The 22,535-nt window shown below is 44.8% G+C and overlaps 1 protein-coding gene and 1 long non-coding RNA gene across 9 annotated transcripts in view; one reads left to right on the forward strand and one right to left on the reverse strand.

Annotated features, from left to right (window-relative positions):
- Positions 1-1,469: 1,469 nt before the first annotated feature.
- Positions 1,470-14,156, forward strand: LOC102152961. 4 transcript variants are annotated; one of them, XR_005370897.1, is made up of 6 exons: positions 1,470-1,578; positions 2,481-2,688; positions 10,064-10,165; positions 11,004-11,096; positions 11,499-11,598; positions 13,658-14,156. It is a non-coding gene; the product is annotated as an uncharacterized LOC102152961 (long non-coding RNA). The 4 variants fall into 4 exon arrangements; XR_005370898.1 differs by having other exon boundaries at positions 11,499-11,586; XR_005370899.1 differs by lacking the exon at positions 13,658-14,156 and adding an exon at positions 12,490-12,734.
- A 1,545-nt stretch (positions 14,157-15,701) lies between these two features.
- TIGD4 (tigger transposable element derived 4) overlaps positions 15,702-22,535 on the reverse strand; it is a 49,335-nt gene continuing 42,501 nt past the window's right edge. For 4 of the 5 annotated variants that reach the window (XR_005370902.1, XR_005370903.1, XR_005370904.1 and 1 more), the window contains 2 exons: positions 20,511-20,615; positions 15,702-16,655 (listed from right to left, as the gene is read on the reverse strand). The gene's annotated coding sequence lies outside the window, so the exon portion shown is untranslated. The remainder of the gene's footprint in view (positions 16,656-20,510; positions 20,616-22,535) is intronic. The other variant, XR_005370901.1, reaches the window with a different exon arrangement.

The following is a 22,535-nucleotide window of genomic DNA, read 5'->3' on the forward strand; positions in this document are numbered from 1 at the left end:
AGGAATTTATGTATAGAATAATTATACATAAATTCCTTTATTTTATGTAATGATAATATCTATATATATGAATTCCTAAAAAATGTATTATATATAATTTTATGTTTTGTATATTATATGTAACAATATAGCTAGTATATTACATAATATGATATTAATTATATATTTAAAATATACATATGATTACATATTACATGTAATTGTATTATATACAAATTCCTTTAGCTATTACATGTAATTATGATATTATGATATTTGACATAATCTAATTATGAAATTAGACATATGTATGAATTCCTTTATATATATCCTTAGGAAATTATATATATGCACAATATAATTACACATATAAAGAAATTTATAGAAAGTGTGTAATATATGTTAATTACATATGATTACATACTATGTAATTACAATATATAAAATTCGTTTATGTAAACTTTCACATGTAAAAATATACATAAATCCCTTATATACCACCGAGCACCATTAACAGCCCCCTTAGGAACATTGGCTCTTCCCCTGAACCTTCATCTTTTCATCATGTCCCAAAGGCTTTGCTCTCACTTGCTGCCTGGGAGTGAGCACAGTTCAATGGCCTCTTCACATCTGCCCTCTACTTTTAAGTCTCACTTGAACCAACAGACACAAATGATGCTCCTGAGGCTCCTTCTGTCCTTGAGCCTCAACTGAGCTGTATCTTCCCAGCAAAGGCAGAGCTGGATACAGGAGAAGAGGATCGTGGAAAGACCAGAAGGTGGCCATGGTAGATCAAGTGAGAAGAAGAAGATGGAGAGGACAGGGAGGTGGGTGACCAGCTGACCTGATTTGCCAAGTTTCAGTGCTAAAACTGGGACAGTCTTGGACAAACCAGTCTTATGGCCAAGCATGGCATTGTATTCTTCTGGAATGGAACCTCAGGTGTGGCAGTGAGACCTTACTTAACGCAAGCATTTCCTATTTGTTGCCCTGTGAGCACGCAAGAAGTTAATTTCCCAATTTTATTTTTTGCTTTTTAAAAAATTAAGCAACTGAAAAAAAATTAAACAACTGGTGCATCAGTCATAGAAAATTTAAATATTCAGAGAAGCAAGAAGAAAACAAATGTCATTGCTTGTAATCTCACTTCCCAAAGAAAGCTGTTTTTATGATTCTGGTGTTTCTCCTTCCAATTTTCTCCCGCACATACATTCTAATTTTCTGTATATATGTAAATATGCTAAATTTATTGTTTTTATTAGAGAAATCAAAGGTGTCAGGGGAATAGCAGAATCATTGGGCACAAATAAAAGATGGCATCCTAAGGGAAATGAAAAATAAAACATGAATGATTAGGTAAACTAGCATAAAAATGAAGAGCAACTGAGCTGTGTTGGGGGCCATGGCCTTGTTCTGAGGCATCAGCGGAGCCCTGTGATTGTGGAGGCAGGTGTTCTAGAACCATGCAGCCACGCTCTTAGCACTCTCTGGTGGTGACCTGGGTTCTATGTCTATTCCTGCACTCCAGAACTCAAGAGCCTGGGCAGCACATTCATGAGAGGCTGTCTCATGGAAAGAGCTCAGAGAACTTAAGCGAAGGTGACTAATTGGGAGTACAGAAAGGCCTTGGGGCGGGGTGGGGGGGTTGGGGGGAGAAAGCAGAACTATTCATCCGGAAAAGTCAGAAGATCTGAAGGACATCTTTTTTTTTTTTTAAATATTTTATTTATTTATTCATGAGAGACACAGACTGAGAGAGAGAGAGAGAGGCAGAGACACAGGCAGAGGGAGAAGCAGGCTCCATGCAGGGAGCCCGATGTGGGACTCGATCCCCGGACTCCGGGATCACACCCTGGACGGAAGGCAGGCGCTAAACCGCTGAGCCACTCAGGGATCTCCTGAAGGACATCTTAATAATCCTCTTCAGGTAGATGAGAAGGTGGCAGCCACAGGGCAGTGACCCACTGTTCCCCATTTTCCCCAAAGTCTGAGAAAGGAGAACGAATAACAAATGTTACCTCTCTTGCGGACTTTTTACTTTGCCACAAAATTTTCATGCCCATTGGATGATCTCATCATCAGAACATCTTTGAGACACCGGAGGGAGGTGCATGCACAAGTTAATTTAGATCGACACAGGAGAAAACACTGTGAGGGTTGTGAAAGCTTCCAAGATTTTTCATGGAAGGCACAGACTCTTCTTTGCATGGTCAATAAAAAATAGAACCATTTTTCTTTAAATGGGGATGCTTTCTACAGTGCCCTGCCTGAGGACAGGGAATAATAAGTATACCTTCCATTTATATAATACATTATCTGAATAGCTTTCATCCTCCTAAATTCGTTGTCTATGAAACAGTCATTTGAGATGGCAGGGATATATTTTTTTTCCCATTTTCTAGATGAGGAAATGTAGCATTAAAGAAATAAAGAGATGATGAAATGAGTACTGGGTGTTATAAGTTGGCAAACTGAATTTAAATAAAATATTTTTTTAAAAGGAAAGAAAGAAAGAAAAAAAAAAGAAGTAAAGTCACTTGCTGAAGATCCCACAGTGAACTGGAGAGCTAGGGTATATACTTGACCTAGGAGTCTCAGTTCCCAGGACTCTTGCAACACTAGCTATTCAGCCATTAGCACACATTGAAATCACCTACAGGACTGGTGAAAACACAGATTGCTGGATCCACCCCCAGATTTTCTCATACGGTAAGTCTGAGGTGGGGCCTGAGAATTTGCATTTCTAAAAAGTTCCCAGGCAATGTTGCTGCAGCTGTCTGGGGACCACACCCTGAGAACCACCATGTTACCATGCCCGCCAACTAGACTGGCAACAGAGAAAAAATTCTTAAAAGCCACAGGCCCATAAAAGTTGCATTTAACTTGAAAAATCTCCTCCATGGAACTCACTAACTTCCGACCACCTTTACAAACATCTGGCAGCTGTGTTACCAGAGCAACACAGCACATGCATCTGCTCCAAGGTAGGGGGCCAACTCTTCCCAGTTTCCCATCACACAACACAGAAGTGGAGCAAGAAGTTAAGAAATATTGAACACATATTCTACTCTATGACAGGCTTTCTTTAAGGTATTTTATAACACCCTATTTTGTGTTCCTAGTTACTCCTTGATATAGAAACAGTTATTTGCATTTTACAGATTAAGAAACCGAGACTCAAAAGGTTATGCACCTTGAAAAAAGGAAAGAGAAGAATACCCAGCTTCAAAACAATATTTTTCTTTGACATCATTAATTATTTAGATCCATTACCTGATGTCCATTATACTCATCCTAATTTTTGTTAGGTCCTCAGCACGTTAGTCAATGTGTCTTTCCCCCACCTACATAGTTATTCTCTCCCCAGCCTGTGGCCTTATATCTAACTTCTTCCTAACTCAAAAAGATCTTTTCTGAACTTTGGTGCCAGAATCAGTTAGAACTTGTTAGTTGACCAATTCATTCGATGTGAAAGACCTACTTAAGAAGGAATTAGTTGGGTAAATTTTGGTTCTCATGATGCTGTTTTAGTACATACTGAAATGAAGGATTGTGATAACAGAATCAAATTTTTTTTTATAAAAAGCAAGTTACAAAGGCAAATACCATATGATTTCACTCGTGTGTGGAATTTAAGAAACAAAACAAGTGAACAAAGGGGAAATAAAAGAGACAGAGAGAGAAACCAAGAAACAGACTCTTGAGTGAACAAACTGATGGTTAGCCGAGGGGAGAGGGGTGAGGGGTTGGGTGAAATAGGTGATGGGGATTAAGGAGTGCTCTTGTTGTGACCAGAACCGAGTATTGTATGGAGTCTTGAATCATTATATTGTTCAGCTGAAACTAATATCACACTGTATGTTAACTAACTGGAATCAAAAAACTTAAAATATAAAATTTTAAGAGCAAGTTGAAAAACATGAAAGGTATACCTTTTTGGTAAAAATAAAATCCTGTAAACACACATGTACACACGTAAATGCACAGACTCACATTTCAACACTCTCAGGAAGAGGATACATCAAAGATATTCACAGTGATTATCTCAGAACCGGAGGCTGAGATATGGTGACTTTTTTATCTTCTACAATTTGCTTTTCTAAAGCTTATCATTTTTCTTCCACGGGTATGTATTATTTTGTGTTAAGAAGGCCTTCTTTGCCAATCCTTAAAATCTCCCTCTTCACACTAAGTTCCTTTTTTTTGTTTTTTGTTTTTCACACTAAGTTCTTTACATTTTCCTAGTGTTTCTCCTCTTAATTAACTCTTTGGCTCTATCTTCCTCTCTATGCCAGAAAATAAGAGTTCTTTGGGAACAGAAAGGGGGAAAAAAATCCAGCAGGCCACTTACGCATAGTTCAAGGAGAAAACAGGACAGCTACCAAACCTCCCTGGGCTCACATTTTATCTGTGCAGTGAGAGCACTTGATTCAAGGGCATCTAAGAACTGAACATATATAATAATTATTTCTTCAGGACTCTTGGGCTCTGCGGGGTATGATTAAGAATGGACTACACCAATTCATAAATCTAGACGATTTATAACAAGAGCGAAGTTACTCTAATAAATACTTATGGAAATCAATGAACAAAACTTCTATGTTGTACCAGTGAGTAAACAACGTGCAAAAATTAATAGCTGAAGTTTGAAGCCCTCGATAGAGTAGTAAATTCTCTAGCAATTCTCTGCCCCATTGAATCTGCTTGAGACTCTGGGTCGGCGAGGACTCAAAGCTGTGCAAGTTTGAAGAAAGATTGTGCTGCGTGAAGCAAGCGCTCTCTGGGGAGCAAGCGTCAGGGCCAGGCCTCTTCCGGTCCAGATCTTTCGCCAGTGAAACAGGAACCACCAGGTGATGCCCCGGGTTCCGATGAACTCGCTTGGTCACACCCGGGTGCCCTGAGTCAAACCACCACCCACTTAAAGGGAGTGAGTGGCTGTCCTCTGTCCCCAAGAACAGAACCACCTCTGTCCTCTACGGACATTCGAGGCAGAAAGGGAAGGCACATGTCTTCTTTCATACGAGTTCATGGGAAGGATGGAGGGGGCGGGAATCGTTCACTGAGCAAAGAGAAGTATTTGAAACTCGAACATCTCCGAGCCTGCAGATAAACATCTATAAGCCTTCAGAATAAGACCTTGAAAGGGAAAGCAATGTCTGGCCCCAAGTGCTTCACCCAGACGACCCTCCTGAGGAAAAGAAAGGAGCCACCCCTCCTGAGGCCTAGCGGGGCTGGCCTGAAGGCTGGTCGCTTAAAGGGATGATTGTTTTCTAAAGAGCCTCAGGGAGAGCCAAGTAATGAAACCCCTTCGTGCTTCCTATCCGGGGCGTTGGGCCCTGGCATTCTCGCTGCTGCTCCCCGGCCTCACCCATCACTGTCAGCATCAGACCTGCCGGGTGGGAGCGGGGAAAGCAGAAAAGAACCGCTTCCCGGCCCTTGCCCTGGAGCTTAGGGTGGGTGCATGGTGACTGCTGGACACCTGATGGCCAAGGGCGAGGCACCGCGTTGCTGCAACCCCACTGGAGGGGTGTCCGGGGTGTCTCTCCTTGGCCCTGTTGCTGGAATGACTGTATCCCACATCACGTCCGCCTTGAAGTGATGTTTTGGGATGTGTGTGGTGGAAAGCTGCTGCTGCCTCCCCAGCCGGCCTTCCGGCCCCGAGCTCCAGCCACGCCACCAGCGCCCCCAGGGCGGCCGACCGTCTTCCTCCTCCTCCCGCCAGCGCTCCCAGGCCCCGGGGAGAGCGAGGGGCAGCACCTCGCACACCAGGCCCCGGGCACCGGCTCCCTGAGGACGTTTCCTGACCAACCTGAGGCAAACGCTGAGCGGGCGGCCTCGGCCTCAGCAGGGCCCAGGCCCGCACCTCGTATCCGCAGAGGGAGCAGGTTCCTGGAAAGATCCCTCCGGAACCTTGACGAGAAGCTAAATACACGAGGCGCAAAGTGGTTCGTAGCCACAGTCTCGCATTCACAGCCACACTTGTGTGTGTGTGACTCTGCGTCGGCGCCCATCGTCCCTGGCCTCCCACTTCTCCAGAGAGGCCCCGGGAAGCGCTACCTCACCGAGCAGGCTTCTAGAAGAGCGGGATCTTCCCCCCCCCCCCCCCCCCAAGCTGGAGGTAGCGTGCCTTAGGCCCTCCTGCAAGAGAGCCAGGCCTTCCTTCCCCCTTCCCGTCCTCCTCAGGTGAGGAAACACTTACTCTGCCCACCCACCCCCCCTTTGAAAGATTTTATTTGTTTATACACGAGAGGCAGAGGGAGAAGCAGACTCCCCACAGGGAGCCCGATGTGGGACTCGATCCCGGACCCTGGGGGTCAGGCCCTGAGCCAAAGGCAGACGCTCAACCGCTGAGCCACCCAGGCCTCCCTCACCCTGCCTCTCTACAACGTACTGGAACACCCCTTCTTTTGGCAGCATTACGCTGATTTGGGGGTTTGTTTATTTGTTTGTTTGAAGACACAGAGGGCACGAGCAGGGGGAGGAACAGAGGGAGAAGCAGGCTCCCCGCCGAACAGGGAGTCCGATGCAGGACTCGATCCCGGGACCCCGGGATCATGACCTGAGCCAAAGGCAGACGCTTAACAAACTGAGCCCCGCGGGCGCCCCTGCACTGATCTTTGTTATCCACTCTTCCCCTCTCCCCCAGTTTCTCAGGGGGCACTGTTCCCCCCCCCCCCCCCCCCCCCCAGTTTCTAAAGCTGCTTGTGGAGGCAGATGCAAGGGGAACAGCCTGGTGTCTGAGGAGCTTCAGCCTCACTCCAGCAAGTGAAGCTAGAGCAAAACATTTGAAAAGGTCACCTGATAAGCAAGGTGGATGGCACACAGGCCCATGGAAAACTGCTCAGCATCATCTGTTATTAGAGAAATGCAAATTAAACCACAGCGAAGTACCACCACACACCTATTAGAACGGCTTTAAAAGCAAGGGGCATCTGGGTGACTCTGCGGTTGAGCGTCTGCCTTTGGCTCAGGTCATGATCCTGGGGTCCTGAGATCGAGTCCCACATCGGGTTCCCTCTGCCTGTGTCTCTGCCTCTCTCTGTGTGTCTATATGAATAAGTAAAACATTAAAAAAAAAAAAAAAAAAAAAACAAAGGGCACCTGGCAGGCTCAGTAGGTTAAGCGTCTGACTCTTGGTTTTGGCTCAGGTTGTAAGATCAAGTCCTGCATTGGGGACCTTGCTCAATATGGGATCTGCTTGTTCCTCTCTCTCTGCTCCTCTCCTCCTCTCCCCTGGTGATAAATAAATAAACAAATAAGCTCTTCTAAAAAATGTGAGAGAAAATGACTTAAAAAATCAAACTAACAATACCAAGCAGTGGTGAGACTGTGAAGCTACTGGAACTCTCATATTCTGCTGGTGGGAATATAAAAGGGCACAATCACTCTGGAAAACAATTTTGTGGTTTCTTATAAACCATCTGACCTGATAACCCCACTCCTAACTGAAATAAATATCTATGTTCACATACAACCTTTATACAAATGTTTATGGCTGCTTTATTAAAAATCACCCAACGTTGGAAACACCCCAAATGTCCTTCTACTAGGAAGGGGCGAACAAAGTCTACGATGAACTATGACTCAGCAATAATAAGTAACGAAGTACTGACACGTGCTACAACGTGATGACCCTCAGAAACATCATGCTGCAGGAAAGGAGCCAGACTCAAAATTCTACATACTGTGTGCTTCCATTTATATGATATTTATGTGATGTTTTTGTAAAGGAAAAACCATAGGGACAGAAAACAAATCAGTGGCTGCCAGGGATGGGGGTGTGGGGGCAGAGGGGTTGTCTACAGAGGGGCATGGGGGCAATTCTGGAAAAGATGGAGCTCTTCTATATCTTCATTGTGGTGGCGGTTGCACAAATCCATATGTTCATCAAAACCCACTGAACTAGGCACATAGGGTGAATTTTACCATATGTAAATCATACCTTAATTTTAAAGCTAGGAAGCCAGAGTAGGAATCTGTCTTCAAGCAGGCCATGTGAGTGGCCGTGACACCACCTCTCTAGGCAGCCTTTCCTGAAGGGGCATGTCACTGCTTCTCCTCCCCCTTCTGTAGAAGAAAGATCACATCAGAGCCCCTGAAAAAAATGCAGCTTCCTCATAGGCTTCTAGCTCTGGAGATTATCTATTGCTGATTATCTGAAAGAGGTGGCCCTAAAAAGAAAGTCAGCTTGTATGGCCGGTTAAATCCAACTGGAAGGGGTTGTGTCAGGGCTGCCCTTTATAAACAATGTCACACAATCAGTGGTCACATAGTAAGTGGTAGTCACTGATGTCGAACATGGTCACCGTTAAGCCATTTAACTCTAGGATAACCTCCGAGGTCAAAGTGTTGGGAGGCAGCCCTGCCTGCCATGTGGTGAGTGCATGCCAAGCTCAAGAAGGTCCCGAACCCCAGATTACCCTCTGTCCCTCCCCTCCACCACACCGGGTGCCCCCACCACGGGGCCACTGTGCTGGTGAGCAATGTCTCTCTCACTCTTCGGCCAGAAAGCCATCTGACTTTGGCTCAGAAAACAGAGCCAGGTATAGCTCGGAATGGACAGGCCCAGACACCTGGGTGGCTCAGGTGGTGACCCAGGGGTCCAGGATCGACCCTGTATTCCTGTATTGGGCTCCCCTCAGGGAGCCTGCTTCTCCTCTGCCTGTGTCTCTGCCTCTCTCTCTCTCTCTCTCTCTATCTGTATCTCTCGTGAATAAATAAATAAAATCTTTAAAAAGAAAAAAGAATGGACAGACCCCCATTGTATTTTGTTTCTCTGATGAGCAAAGTCTATTTCAGGGCCGGTTTGGAAGTAGGGGTTCCCTCTATCTTATGTTCCTGGGAGCCAGCCTGCCACTGGTTCTGGGAAGAATCCTTTGGACCAAGGATGAGCGAGGGCCTGGATGGCTCCCCGAGCTGAGTTCCCTTCTAGTGTGCCACGCCTACGGAGGGGCCCAACGAGGCAGGCCACCGTCCTACCGTGGGGGCTGGAGGGTACCAGAATCCGCCTTACCTCTGGTTTCTGCCTCGCCCTGGCTCCAGGCCTCCCTCTGTCCATGATCCTTCTCATCAGTCTTTCCTGGCTCTTGGTTACCCTGACCAGCAGCCTCCCCTCAGGGTTACTGACGTATGACTGAAGCACCATAAGCCACATATCCTCAAGTGTACAATTGGGTAGATTTTGACACGTACATACATTCAGGAAACCATCACGAAGATCAGGAGAGAAAACGTGTCTATCACCCCCAAAACTTTCCTCATGCTCACTTTGTAATCCCACTCTCCTGCCCTTGCTTGCTCACCCCTCATTCTCAGGATCTACTGATCAGCTGTCACCATAGACTACATCACAGTTTTTAGAGTTTTATATAAATGCAATTGTACGAGTATCTCCCTCTCTCTCGATCTCTCTCTCTCTCTCTCTCTCTGCTTTCAGAACAATTATTTTGAGATTTATCCATGTTGCTGAATTTATCAAGAATTCATTCCTTTTTATTGCCGAGTAGTATCCTCTCATATGGCTATACCACAATTTGTTTGCTCCACCATTCATTTGCTGATGGATATTTCAATTGTTTCCAGGTTTGAGGCCACCTTTCTCTTAAGCCAGCTGGGCTGGCAGTTCTTTAGGAAACATCCAGGCTTCTAAGGCTTCTAGATGCTCTGACCTCTCTGGCCATGGTGGGAGTGGTGGGAGTCAATCCACAGAGTATGGGCATAGTTGTGGGGAGAACTGGCCTCTCCATAGACCCTTCAACTTCTCCCCTTCTTCCCCGCCACCTCCATGCCAGCAGCCTCTTAAATCACAATAGTCCCTTGATTTGAGCCAGGAAGGGAGGTGACCATAGGTGTACTGGGAGGAATGGACAGTTTGATAACAACATCTTCCACGGTGATACCTCCCACCATTTCAACCCTTTCAGAAAAAGGCAAGTGAGTCTCTGCAGTATGGTAGGTGGCTGACAGCTTTTATAATTCTGGCTCTTAGAACATGTTTTTAAGAGGTCAGTATAAAATACCTATGGCAGTGCTTCTTAAACTTTGATGTGGACCCAAATCATGACAGGATCATGCTAAATTGCAGATTCTGATGCAGTAGACCTAAAACGGGGACCTCAGGTTCTAGATTTCCAGCAAGATCCTGGAAATGTGATGCCACTACTCTTCAGACCACACTCTTGGAAGGGTATGTAATCCCTCACAGGTATGCAATCAGTTAATAATTGCTTTTTAACAAGTGTTTAATCACTACCTATAAAACTCCACTAAATATAGGTTAATTCTAGTCCTCCCATCTCCTGAAGATCCCTGCAGCTATTCTGAATTGGCCAGGGCCTCTGACCAAATGCCTCTAATGCTCTCTGGTATCGAGGCCCGGCATTTGAGCTAGGTGGAATCAAAATATCTGATGCTTATCTTGTTTTCTTCTTTATCCCTTAGTTTCTGAGAAATACTAAGTTCTAGAGCTAAGATGTTACAGAAATTGGTTATGGGATAGGCCGAGAGACTGAAAAAGAGAAAAGAAACAAGGGTACAAACAGGAGAGAAAGGAACTCCTAATTACGGTCCCAAGGCTGTTCCAGCTAGGGGCCCAAGGACTGGATGGTGGTGAATCTGAGCCATGCGCGAAGTTTCAAGTTGAGCCTAGATCTCCAGAAAAACTCCATATGGGTCTCACCTTATCCTCTGTTCCCACAAAATACCCCTACCCTTCCTTTCATTGGCCCTCAATAATTCCCATGTTCGAGGAATGGCTCGTTCATTAATTTGACTCATCTTCTTAAAGATTTTATTTATTTATTCATGAGAGACACACAGAGAGAGGCAGAGACACATGCAGAGGGAGAAGCAGGCTCCCTGCAGGCAGCCCGATGTGGGACTCGATCCCAGGACCCTGGGATCACAACCTGAGCTGAAGGCAGATGCTCAACCACTGAGCCACCCAGGTGCCCCAATTGGACTCATTTTTTAGGCTGTATACGCTTCCCCAGAGCCTAACTCTAATGGAATCTTTTTTTCTTTAGGGACCAACTATCACGGACTTCACTAGAGTGGAAATGAGCTGGTGATGGTCACTGTGGAGATCACAGATCTCTTGAGTACAAAGTTTTGATAAGGTGATTCATCCATTCATGCAAATGAATATCCCCTAAAATGTGCAAAAGTTCTAGGGCTACTGCCCCTTCCATCAAGGAAGGATGAGACAGAAACTGACATATCAACTCTCATTCATGTTGGGAGGCACAAATTAAACGTTTGAGGAGATCAAGGAAGTGTCACCTCTAGCCGCAGGAAATAGGAGAAGGCAGCCTGCAGCAGGTGGCTCCTACCTGGGTGATTGCTAGGAACTTGTTAGGAGGAAAGTCAGGATGCTCCAAGTGAAAGGCGCAGAGGTGGGAATGCCTGCTGTCTTTAGGGAAAGGAGGTCACCCAGTCTTTGTGTTGGGAGGAATGGAACAGGAAGACGGGAAGGGAGGCCAGAGGCCCACCCTGACTCTATTACTCCCTGAATTCTATAGGGGTTAATTGAGGATGCAGAAGTAACAGAACAAAAATGGAGCTCTCGGGTTGACGTGGCCCCCAAATGCTCTGATGAAGCAGAGTGAGGTGAGTCGCAAGGTAAGGAGTCCAATTAGGAGGCCACCCTATCAGTCTGTGTAGGAGGGCCTTGGCCAGCAGGAGCTTCTGGGAATAGAAAAGGCAGGTTAGATAAAGGAGTAGGGAAGTAGGATAGCCCAGAATTGGAGGCTCTGAATGTCAGGGACGATGGACGATGGAGAGAAGGCAGTGGTCACATTGTGACTTTGAGTCTCTCTGGGAGAATGACAATCCTGAACCGCGAGTTTGGTTTTAGTTAAACTGAGACATTACATGAAGTTGTCCAGCAGGCAGTTAGGAACGTAAATCTGTAGCTTTGAAAGCAAAGGCCTTCTGAAAACACACATTTTGGTTATGCAGAGGTCCTTCTAGAGACAAGCAAACAAACACATGAGAACTGGAACTCCACACAGTGCTACTCACTGAGGCTGAAAAAGTAACAAAGACGAGGTCTTTCCCTTGTGCAGTTTTCAGACCCATGGGGGAAACAGGCCCCTCCTGCCATAACAGATTTCAGTGCCTGGGATGCGGGAGGTGCTACAGTAGGGGGGCATTCGGGGTGCTGCCCAGGAGGAAACCCCCGGAGTGGATGAGAGTTCTGAGGAGGCAGGGGCATGAGGAAGCAAGCTCTTCTCCCATCGGCTACATTTGGGGGGGGGGTGCTTACAATGTGCCAGGCACGATGTATAGACTTGTGACCACTGTGCCACACTGTCCTACTAATGTCTGCACTCTGCAGGGAGAGGAGAGACATTATTTATTTAATTATTTCTTTAATTGGAGTTCAATTTGCCAACATATAGCATATGACCCAGTGCTCATCCCGTCAAGTGCTCCCCCTCAGTGCCCATCACCCAGTCACCCCAACCCCCTGCCCACCTCCCTTTCCACTACCCTTTGTTTGTTTCCCAGAGTTAGGTGTGAGAGGAGAGAAGTTAGAGGACGTGGAGGAGAAATCGAGATACCAAGATGCCCCCGAAGTAAAAAAAGAAAACAGTTTCAATGATAGCAGTGGTCATCGGTGTTAAATGTTACCAAAAAGTCAAGAAGGATAAGGACTGAGCAGAGATGGGCTGCCTGGGTGTCTCAGTTGGTTAAGGTCTGACTCTTGATTTTGGCTCAGCTCATGATCCCGGGGTCATGGGATGGAGCCCCGTGTTGGGCCTGTGCTGGGCATGGAGCCTGCTTGGGACTCTCTCTCTCTCTTGCCCTCTGCCCCTCACTACCCCTGCTCCCACATGTGCTCTCACTCTCCCTCTTAAAAAAAAAAAAAAAAAAAAAAAAAGAACTGAGCAGAGATGACTGATTTGGGGACTTAGAAGGCATGGTGACCTTGGGTGGTAATTTCAGTAAAGAAGCATCAGAGGAAGTTATATTCTAAAAATTTAAGGAATGAGCTAGTTAACAGGAAGTGGAGGACACTGAGTAGAGAGGTCTTTTTTGAGAATTTTGGTAATCAGAGAGGAAACTGAGTGCTGGTAGTTCAAGGTGAGAGCAATTTCAGATGTGTTTTTTTTTTATTTTACGGTAAGAGCGCCTGGGGCATGTTGGTACTCAGAGGAAGAGGGAACCAGTGGAGGGGGAATGTTTAAAGACTGGGGAGATAATAATGACCTAGATCCCCGCAGGAGAATGTAAAAATCTCAGCTGCTGGCCTCTGGGGTCTCTGCCCTGCACCTGGAATCACCCAGGTGGTGGCAGCCCTTGGTGGGGAGAATGGGGCCCCCGTCGGTTGGACCCTGAGTCCTTCTGGAACCAGCCTGCCCTGAGCAGTGGTTTCTCCCTTGTGCTCCATTCCCCTGAGGCTGGGTTAGTGCTCTGACACCCAGTTGCTTCTGCCTCTCATCTGTAAATAAACTCTTGACCAGTCGCAAAGATCTCCAGAAACTGGTTTCTCTAGTCCTAAACGCCAGGTTGCCCCTGATATCCAATGACAGCTCCCCACCATTCGTCTACCTAGATTTCTATGAACCCCAGCTTTATTTACACCAACACCCAGGATTTAGGACTTGCTTTGGAAATTTGGCTAGTTGCCCTTCTCCCAGAGACTTGACCGGGAAAACACCTTTTTAACCCACAGCTATTAACAACCTGCCTTATTTGGACCAAATTACTGACGTTCAGCTGCCTCCAGATTAGCTGAGCCTGCTGTTGGCTCAGCTTCGGTGTAGAGAGCGGGAGAAATTGTGACAAGAGCCTTGGGACTGCGAGAGGGGCTGCATGCCTCCCTTCCAGCAAGTTTAGAGGAGGGAGAAGAGGAAGGAGTTCAGGGGTCTGCCTCCAGCTCCCGGGTCTGCAGCAGATCCACCGTCCACCTGCTCATTCCTTTCCTCATCCCCTCAACCACTTGTTTAGCTGTTTACCAGTCAGCAAGTTTCGTGAAACACCCACAGTTTTGCCAGGTTCCAGAAACCAGAGGCAAAAAACACTAAGAAGCCTCAGGAAAGACTGAAACCAAGCCCATCGGTGACTCAGAGACCTAGACTCACCCAAATTTGCCTTGCTTTCAGCCAAGGAGAAAGGGAAAAACCTGTTTTATGTGTTCATCCTGCGGCCTCCCTTAACCATTAGGATTTCAGGCCTCTCTCACCTGCCATTCCCCTCTGGGAGGTGTGAACAAAGCCATCATTTGGCAATTCGGGGCCACCCAGCAAGCACAGGGTGCCAAATCATTTAAAGACCTTGCCCTGGTTGCCAAAGCTAGAGGTGGGGATGAATGCTACCTGCCTAATGCGTCTTGCTGTTCACCAAGGCAAGGGGAAAATGGGTGTTTTCAACATTTGAAACTCAAATGTAACCCCAGGCCCTGCTCCAGCGGAAGCCCCTACAGCCTTCTCAGACTTCCACCGCATAGCGTGCAGAAACCAGTGGTGGCCCCAGTCACCCCATTCCCACCCTAAAGATACCTGCTTCCAGCTCCCCTTCCTTCCCACGTGGGACCCAGAATCCTGCCAGCCTTAGGGGCTCCTCTGGGACCAGAAAGGAGCCCAGCCTTGGGCCAGGGAAAGGAAGAGGCGAGGCTACCAGCTGCAAGGTGGGGTGAAACTCAAGACTTTAACAAAGGAGCAGGAAGGGTGTTCCACCCCACCCCGGCCCTGTCAGACAAGGGAGTGTGCAACAGGCCTACATCCGAACGTGCTTGTTTAAACATGGATTTGTATTTGTTTTTAAATTTCGGATTAAAAGCAAAAGTATTGTTATGGTGGAAATTTGTAGGATATTGAAAACGATTAAGAAGAAATAAAGGTCACCCAGAAATCAGCACCGTTCACATTTGGTCTGTTTGGTGTGCTTCCTTTGCCTATATATACGCGAATTAGGTATTTACAAAGTTGTCTACAACATAGTTAATGGCCGTGTAGTATCACGGAAAGAAAAGTAATGATAACAGCAGCTGGCACATAGAGTCAGCAGGCTTACACAAGAGCAACCCATTTAATTCTGGGACTTAATGAGGCAGATGCTATAAAATTATCCTCAGTTTACCAGTAAGGGGAAACTGAGGCACAGAGAAGTTACTGAGTGAGGAGCAAAGGTATGAATGCGCTCAGCCACTTACTCATCGTACCACAGTGTAATTTACTGAACCCAATCCCAGTCGGTGCTTCACTATCATCCACAATCCTGAGTCGAACATCCTCGAATGCACACTTTTGTAAACATGCCAATTATTTCTTTATGGTAATTCCTAGGCCAAAGGGAAAATTTACTTTTAAGGCTTTTGATACGTATTGCCAAATTTCAGGAACATACCAGGTTATATTCTGCATATATGAAAATACTGCGGTTTTTTTATGAATGCTTACCAATGCTAGTAATTTTTTTCTTTGTGGCTTATTTGGTGAAAATATTCCTCATGGTTGTTTTAATGTACACTTACTCGTTTACTTGTTGTTTCTTTTTAACTTTTTATTTATTTTTTTGTTTGAGAGAGAGAAAGAGGGAAGGAGAGGCAGAGGGAGAGAGGAAGAAATCTCAATCAGGCTTCATGCCCAGCACGTGAGCCCTAAGCAGGGCTCAATCTCATGACCCTGAGATTATGACCTGAGCCAAAATCAAGAGTCAGATGCTTAACTGATAGAGCCACCCAGGTTCCCTTTGTTTACCAGTTTTATAGAAATTTTTTTCATAAAATTATTTGAATTTTTCTTTTATAAATAGCAGATTTGTTTATTTACATACTATTTCCTATTAGAGTCTTCTTTTTATTTTATCTATATATTAAGATTTTAAATCTCATATCTGCAAGGTATGTTGGAAACATTATTCAAGGTGGCCATTTGCTTTTTAATGTTATTTAGAGGGTTTTTAAAAATATACACAGACATTTTTTAGTTTTTACTGTGTCAAATCACTGATCTTTTTCCTTATGTTCTATTTTAATGACATATTTAGAAAGAATTTCTCTATCTCAAGAGTGGGTGAATTTTCACTTATATTCTCCTGCAGTTCTTTCTAAACAATGTCCATTCATGACTTTATGGTCCAGTGAGGAAAAGTGCAGAAAATCAGAACAACATATCCCGTGACTTGATTGATTGTCCAGCTCAATATCTACTTTGCTGCCATTTTGTAAATGTTCCTCTTGGGGAAAGACAGGACTTAGTGCCGTTTTGTGGGTCTCCTGGGAGCAGCCTATCATTCTGACTCAGCTTATATTCTTCATTCTCACGAGGCTTCATTTCCTATCTCAGAGGTGGCCTGCTTGAGTCCAGATGATTTCTTGCTGCTGTTGATGGGAGCTGTGGGTTTACCATCTGTGTGCACTTGGACCACTTTTCTTTCCTCTCCAGGCTTCTCCAAAGAATATGTTTAAGAAAAACAAATACTCAGAGCTTCCAAAGGCGTTGGAAAACTGGTCCAAGGACTCCATTTCCTTTCTTAAAAAGGAACAGAGAGAGAGAGAATTGTCTTTGTAGATGCTTGGTAAACCTTGTTCCTGCACAAGCAGTTCCACCCAGGGAACTGCCCCTCTACCTGGCTGTGATCCTCACAAAAAGGTTTTCCAAGTCCCACCAGGCATTCTTGCTGAGTGATAGGAAGACTCGGTGTATTGAGCTGCATCTTCTCAGCAGCCACTGGAAGTAAGAAAAAGATAATTTAAGTTCATAAGAGTCCCACGCTGTTGGCATAGAGTATCTTGCTAGACAAACATTACCAAGTGCAGAATGAACAAGTTACATCCTAAATGCCTGAGCAAAAAGCTAGCAGTCAAGCAAATGGACCCATTTGTGGGTAAAGAGCCTGCAAATTCAGTCTTCTTATATTTCTCCCTCCCCACTTTGAGTTAAAGTAAAGAAAAAGGTTTTCTCATGCAGCCTGGGTGGCTCAATAGTTTAGCCCCACCTTCAGCCCAGGACGTGATCCTGGAGACTCGGGATGGAGTCCCACATCGGGCTCCCTGCATGGAGTCTGCTTCTCCCTCTGCCTGTCTGTCTGTCTCTCTCTGTCTCTCATGAATAAATAAATAAAATTTTTTAAAAAGAAAAAGATTTTCTCTGCCTAATTTATCTTTATCCCCTAACCTCACCATATTTCTACTGCCCTCTCCATTGCAATTACTACCAAAACCTTTCAAGAGAGTTCTCCAGGCAAGTGTTTTTTTCCCCTGAAGTGACAAAGGCATAAATGAAAGAAGCTTCTGCTGAGACAGGGGAGGAGGGATGAGGCCCAATCCGCATGAAGTTTTAGAAAACATTATTGTGTTAATCACAGTTTCCCATTCCTCTTCCCTCCACTCCCCTGAGATCTATCTGCAGCCCTGAGATGGAAACCGCTAGTAGTATCTCTGACGTGAGCTCCAACCTGCTGCTTCTCCTCAAGGAGCAGGAGGACAAGAGGAAATGCCTAGAAATATCAACTTTTAGTCAATTTCAATTCCTTCTCTCACAAACATATTTCAAACAGTCTTTAGTGAAGGAATGCAGAAGACTGGGGGCAAAAGAACATTAAAAGAAGAAATGAGAAATTGTGAGAAGCTCAACCTATCATACTACCATACTCTACTCAATAACCAACTTGCACCAACAACACACTATTTTAAATTCAGATTTATGGAATTTTTGTAAAGATAGTACAAAGAATTTCCATATACCCAGTTTCCCCTATCGTTAACATCTTACAGTAGTATGGGACATTTTTTACAGTTAGAGACTTGATGCTAACACATCATTATCAACTAAAGTCCATACATTATTTACATTGTCTTAGTTTTCACCTAATATCCATTTTCTGTTCTAGGATCCCCACCAGGATACCATGTTATATTTACTTGTCACATCTCTGGGTTGTGGCAGCCTCGCAGACTTTTCTTGTTTTTGATGGCCTTGAGAGTTTTGAGGATTACGGGTCAGATATTTTTGCAGAATGGCCCTCAATTTGTGTTTGCCTGATTAGACTGGGTTGATATGTTTTGGGGAGGAAGACCACAGAGGCCAAGAGCCATTCTCACCACATCCTAGGAAGGGCAGTGCTACCGATATGTCTTACTACTACTGACGTGAGCCCTGGTCGCCTGGCTTGAGGTCGTGTTTGTCAGTTTTCTCCACTGCAAAGTCTCTCTTTCTCTCCGTGCTTTCCACACCAGTCTCAGGAGGAAAGTCGCTAGGCCCAGGTCACACTTACAGAACGGGGAGTTCCTCTCCTCCAGGCTAGGGTATCTACATTAGTTGTTGGAGTCCTTCTGCATTTGTCTCTTCTTCTCATTTATCTATGTATTCACCCAATATAAATATAATTATTTCTATTACTACTGGTTCACAGATATTTATTTTATACTTCAGGTTATAATCCAATACCACTTTAACCAATGGGCTTTATTTTTAGTTTTCATTACAAAGAATTTTGAATACACGCAAAAGTAAGCAATATAGTATAATGAGCCCTCATCCCACCCACCTCCGAGTTTGTATGTCCTCCAAACATCACATCATTTTTTTTTTTTTTATGATAGTCACAGAGAGAGAGAGAGAGAGGCAGAGACACAGGCAGAGGGAGAAGCAGGCTCCATGCACTGGGAGCCTGATGTGGGATTCGATCCCGGGTCTCCAGGATCGCGCCCTGGGCCAAAGGCAGGCGCCAAACCGCTGCGCCACCCAGGGATCCCCACATCACATCATTTTATCCCTAAATATCTCTGTGTGTATCTCTAGAAGACAAGGATTTTTAAAAAACAACCATAACACCATAGCCACAGCTAAAATAATTAACTATAAATCCTGAAGAGCACATAATCAATATTCAAATTTCAAATTGTTCCCTAATTGTGTATTTATAATTTTTCTTTTAAATCAGCATCCGAATAAGATCCATATATCGTGATTGGTCAGTGTCCTTTTTAAAAAAAAAAAAAAAAAAAACATAAATTCCCCCTTTCTCTCTCTCTCTCTGTCTCTCTTTCACTCTCTCTCTTTTTCAAGTCTTGCAGTTTATTTGACGAAGGGATCAACTGTATATCCCAAGAGTTTTCCAGTCTGGATTTTGCAGACAGCATTCCTGGGATGTGGTTCAGTATTCCTCTGGACTCTGTAGTTCCTTTAATTTGGTGGTTGGATCCAGAATGATTAGCAGTTTTTAAAGCAGACATCAATTATCAGTGAATGATGAAACAGAAGTTATCTTTACCTGTTAGTGTGACCAAGGATGGAGATGCTGGTCTGGGCAGAGCCACATTCAAGCCTTTTACCAGTGTTGCCTTGAGGTGGGTAAGTGCTATGGGCCTTCAGAACCTCGTCCTCGCCTGAAGCAACCTGAAGAATGCCTGCCAGCCATTGCAAAGTGCTATCATACTCACTAGCACACTCTAATAACAGAATCCCCATAGAATTCAGATTCAAAGAAATCTGCATAGATCTAAATCTCCCATTTCTAAAAGTTTTTTAAAGTTCTTGAGGTTCTTTATAAGTAGCTGCTGATACTATAAGTTTCTTAACTGTTAAAATTCCTGTGACCTGTGATCAGAAACAGCTACATAATAGGTATGAAGCCCAGGTATGAAGACACGGCGTCCCTCATTCAAAATTATTAAGAATTTCAAGGTGGCAATAGCAGAACATGAAGCTGAGCATCATATCCCTCTGATGTCAGAGCCTGTGACTGTGTGGGCTGGGCAGCCAGTCCCACCTGTGATGCTCAAGAGTTATATGGGAAGATGGCTACTTATTATGTTCATCCCTTATACAGGCGAAGGAAAGGTGTCTCTACAGAACAGAGCACTGCCAACCCCAGAACTCACTGACTTCTTTGTGGAACACCATGGGACACAGACACATTACATCCCTCCACAACAAACCTCTCCTCTTCTGACTCTTGAACACCCAGATGCAGTACTGCAAAGACCTTGGCTATGCATCCGGAGCATTCTAGAACTATTTCACGGCTGCTTGCACTGCATGGCACCAGAGGGGTTCAGGTTCCAAGACCATTATTCCCAGGATCCCTACTTGGTTACGTGGAGAAATTGTCTTGTTCTGAAGAGATACGTGCTTAAGTATTTTGGGGTAGACCATCAGAATGCTTGTGATTTATTTTCAGATGGTTCAGATGTGTGTGTGTGTGCATACAATATATTAATATACACATAGGGGTATGTGAGCTTGATTATGCACCAGGTATGTGGAAATGTGGGCCAAGAGCATTCTGAGACAGGGAACCACAGGAGGAAAGCCTTGAACCAGCATGCCTAGCCAGGCAGCCAAGGCGACAGAGCTAAAAGCCTAAATTTCAGGTTCCAAACCCAGGGTACCCTTTACAGATCCCACTTTAAGCCATCATAGCAGAATTTACCACTATATGAACTTACCCTGTCCTTTAATTTGTTTGCTTCTTCCCCAACTAGGATGCAAACTCATTAGAGTAGGGATCCATATTTTCTCATTCACCCCACAGCCCTGTACCCCAGCACCTAGAACAGTGCAGCTAGAGTAGAAACTCACCAGGTATTTGTTGACCGAGTGACAACATGTGAGCAAATGATCAAAATGATCGTTTGCCTCAAGAACGTCAAGGGTCCAGTGCTCCCTGGTTCCGCAGCTGCTGCCCTGGAAAGGCGTGAAGGAATCAGTGATGTCGGTCATGCAGATGGTCAAATGTCCTGCTGCTGCTTCTCAGGAGCATGAGACATTTCAAAGAAAGTCAAGGGAGAGGCTAGCGCTATTGCTAGAATGGCAAACATCAGTGGAGGAGGTGGTCGTGGGGGGTGGAGTAGGATGAAAGAGGGGAGCTTTCCTGCTTATCCAATCATTCCAGATCAATGGCATTTGGGGCTCACCCTTCCTTTCCCTGGGTGGGCCCTCCTACATGTGTGTGGGAGGGGAGGGTGCAGGAATTGCTGGGGAAGGGGGAATGTCATCCCCAGCACTCTCTCATCAGAAACAGGAAATCAAAGATCTGAAGGTTAAAATGCCACGAAGACCCCTCACCAAGCTCCCCAGGGGGCTTCACAACCTGTTGGAATTAATCGCCTAAGGTTTAGCCATAACCCACTGCCTGATTATTATTATTATTAAAGTTCTTCTCTCTGAAATGCACAGGACATTTGCACTGCCCTGCCTAGAATGCTGATGATTTGGCAGGAAACAGAGGAATCTGGGGCCACATTCTCTCATCATTTTTAGCCTATTCTGGCGCCAAGAAAAAAAAAAGGAAAGGAAAAAACTGTCTGGGAGATCAAATAAAATTATAATTCTGGACCTTAAAAACCGGAGTTGGATCCATGCCATGGACTGAGCACTCCCGTCAAACACGTTTTAGAAACAGCAGGTTTCTAAAGCACAGCACCACATGCGGTGTTGGCAAACCTGCGAGGTTGCTTCCCCGCCTTGTGAAATGTGTGCATTTATTCATCTTAAACCACATTGAGGTTGTCAAATATTTAAAGTAAAAATAGGACATGTCGTGTCATATAAATAGGATTTATGAACCAAATATGATTTGGATGTCAGAGAGCACACACTGGAAGTATCTAAGGAACTAGCTAGAAGCTTGCAAGTCTAAAGGGTTTTTTTATATATATCATTCCCCAAAGCCAGGAAAATAAAATAAAAATTATGCCAAATTATTCCAATGTTTCTCTCTGGTAGTGAGTTTGAAATCTTTTTAGGGAACAGTCCATCTGTTTAGAGAAAAAGAACAATCCCTTGGCCTTGACACAGGTAAAGCTTCTTAAGAGAGTTGGCCCTTTGCCTCAGGTAAAAACTAGGCATGCCAAGTGCACAGACGCATCAGAAATGGAGGTGATTGCCTTCCAGGAACAAATACCAGTCTAGTTATTTGGCAAATGACTAAGTAAGTGTCCTGTTGGCAGATAGATAAAACTGAAACAAACAGACAACCTAAAAGTTTCTGTAGCTTCTCTCAGAATCAAAGAAACATGGGATCCCTGGGTGGCGCAGTGGTTTAGCGCCTGCCTTTGGCCCAGGGCACGATCCTGGAGACCCGGGATCGAATCCCACGTCAGGCTCCCGGTGCATGGAGCCTGCTTCTCCCTCTGCCTGTGTCTCTGTCTCTCTCTCTCTCTCTCTGTGACTATCATAAATAAATAAAAATTAAAAAAAAAAAAAAAGAAACAGAAAGTTAGTTCTATCAACCAGCCCACTATGGACTAGAAAAACAGGCTTTCGATAACCAAGTGCAGCAGAGCCCATGTCACACAATGACTAATGTCACCGATTTAAACACATCCAACAATAGACACCTGCTTCAGAAGAACCGTCATCTAGCTTTCATCACAACTCATTGTAAGTTTTAAGAACAAACTTAAAAACTACTAGCAAGATTAAGCAAATTGCTTTAGATGGTAAGCAAGGATCTAGAAAGCACGTAGGAAACTTAAGGCTGAATTCACTGGGTTCTTCTTCTTTGGGTCATTACTTCTGTCTCTTTTGCTTTCAGGCTGGGACAAGCCCTTTCTTAAGAAACTGAACAGGTAAGAACAGATGTGTAACATATGCTGTCAAGAT

This window comes from Canis lupus, chromosome 15 (genome assembly GCF_011100685.1).
Source record: "Canis lupus familiaris isolate Mischka breed German Shepherd chromosome 15, alternate assembly UU_Cfam_GSD_1.0, whole genome shotgun sequence".
Lineage (NCBI taxonomy): Eukaryota > Metazoa > Chordata > Mammalia > Carnivora > Canidae > Canis > Canis lupus.